The sequence below is a fragment of the Austrofundulus limnaeus genome, unplaced genomic scaffold, assembly GCF_001266775.1.
Source record: "Austrofundulus limnaeus strain Quisiro unplaced genomic scaffold, Austrofundulus_limnaeus-1.0 Scaffold343, whole genome shotgun sequence".
NCBI lineage: Eukaryota > Metazoa > Chordata > Actinopteri > Cyprinodontiformes > Rivulidae > Austrofundulus > Austrofundulus limnaeus.
This window is the reverse complement of record NW_013952745.1, coordinates 327581-329543: the sequence shown is the minus strand read 5'-3', so window position 1 is coordinate 329543 and position 1963 is coordinate 327581. Positions and strand designations below refer to the sequence as shown.

Here is a 1963-nt window from a genome sequence, read left to right as displayed (position 1 = left end):
GTCGGATGATGTGAGGAAAGTACGGCCGACCGTGAAGCAACTAGCTAGCTTGTCCGGTATCAACAGCTAACTAGCTAATGTTTATTATGTTTATTAATTACGTCTGATAGAGTTAGTCTGGGTTTGTAAACATGAGTTGTTTAACGGAGGCAGCAGTAAGACACTGAATCAGGCAGGAGACCTACAACAACATGGTTTTTATAAAGAAAAAAAGAAAAAAAAGAGTGTATCTACAGCTCAATGAAAAGGTGAAAGTTTTTAGTTCATCATAACAAAAGAAAAGTTTTTGGGACTGAAACACGGGTTGTTCTGAACAACAAGGAAAAGATACTGTTTTTATTTGTTTATTTTTTTTAGATAATTAGCAATTTATGTGAGTAAAATACATTTTGTTTACATTTTTATTTACTTATCCATGGAACCAGCATGCTTTATCTCCTTGTTTGTCCCTTAACTTTTTTAACAGCGAGTTGATCAACAAATAATATCAGTTTAAACCAAAAAAATAAATTATTTCAAGTGCTGCTGTTCAGAAATATGAAGAAACAAAGACTTTGTTGGAGAGAACAAAACTTAAGATCCTGATAAATAAAATGTCTTAACATCTAAATTTATTTATTTAAATAATTTGAACTGATTTCTTTTCAAACATTTCATTATTATTATTTTTTTTATCAGTTTAAAGGGTTCCTGTCTCTTTAAGGAGCTCTGACTCCGCCCCCTCTGTGCGTCTCAGCTGTGCTCTGCTCCCATTGGTCAGTGGTGGCTTTCCTCAAGCAGCTGGCTCTCTGATTGGCTGAGGAGAGGATTTCCTGTGTTGATTCAAAGAACAGCAGAAAGGCGGAGAAGTTTGTAACGGAAGTGAGGAAGATGGAGACATGAAGAGGAGGAGGATTTTACCCAGCAGCTCCCTGGGCTTTCTGAAGAAGAGGAGCACGACTGAGCTGTGAGTACAACAACAACAACACAAACACAACAACAACATAAACACAACACCACTCCCATCCTGCTGAGGGCAGCTTCCCATGATGCACTGCAGCTCAAAACAACAAACTGAACGAAGAGATTTATTTCAGTAAACAAGACAGCACTTCCTGTTTACATCAGACAAACAAAACCCTGGATTTTGACCCGTGTTAATAAACTGCATGAAATCTGTGAGCTGAGGCAGACTGGCGGTTCCCAAAGGTAGGGTCGGGACCCAGAGGGGGGTCCTGAAACATCAAGGTGGGGTCCTGAAAATAGTTTCTGAATTAATTATACTAAAAAAGGACAACTCGTTTTTTTTTGCCTTTGTTGTTACAAAATAATACGATTAGTGTAGTAAAAATTGACAAATATAATGTAACAAATAATGTAATATGCTCTTTTATTTAACGGGAAAACGGTGTTTATCAGCTGACAGCTGGAGGCTCAGGTCTCTGCAGGGGTTTTAATGGGTCAAAAGCTGAAAAGTTTGGGAACGACTGAGACCTTCATGTCCTCCGGTCTGAGCTGCTGCAGTCCAGTCCTGTAGGACAGAGGTTCTCAAACTGGGGTCCCAGGACTCAGAGCCGGCTCTCTGCATAGGTGAACTAGGCGGTCGCTTAGAGCGCCATCTGCAGGAGGGAGCGCCAAACTGCAGAAGAAAAAAGTAATTATTTGTAATCCCTGGTTGTAACTCTGCTCAGCGCCCCTTTCAGTTAGCTTTGTCTTAAAAAACTATAATGAAGTGTTACAGGAAAAATAAACTACTCTACCCATAAAACATTTTCTCTTCTCCCCCCCTCCCCCACATGCAGCAATCGCCCCCTCCCTCGCTCTCATTTGATTGACGTTGCACTGACTCGTCCTGCTCCGACACTCTGACGGGGGAGGGGCTAGTAGTGCCTCTCAGGTAGCGGTTCGTGTTGACAAACTCAATAACAACTAGACATGGGTTTTTACGATGTAAAAACAAGTGTGCATTGCCATGTAGCATGTC

The 1963-nt window shown here is 40.8% G+C and overlaps 1 protein-coding gene across 1 annotated transcript in view; it reads left to right on the top strand.

The window, feature by feature from the left end:
• Positions 1 to 842: 842 nt before the first annotated feature.
• cntrl (centriolin) overlaps positions 843 to 1963 on the top strand; it is a gene marked incomplete in the record, with an annotated part of 15687 nt that continues 14566 nt past the window's right edge. The window contains 1 exon segment of the mRNA XM_014022815.1: positions 843 to 946.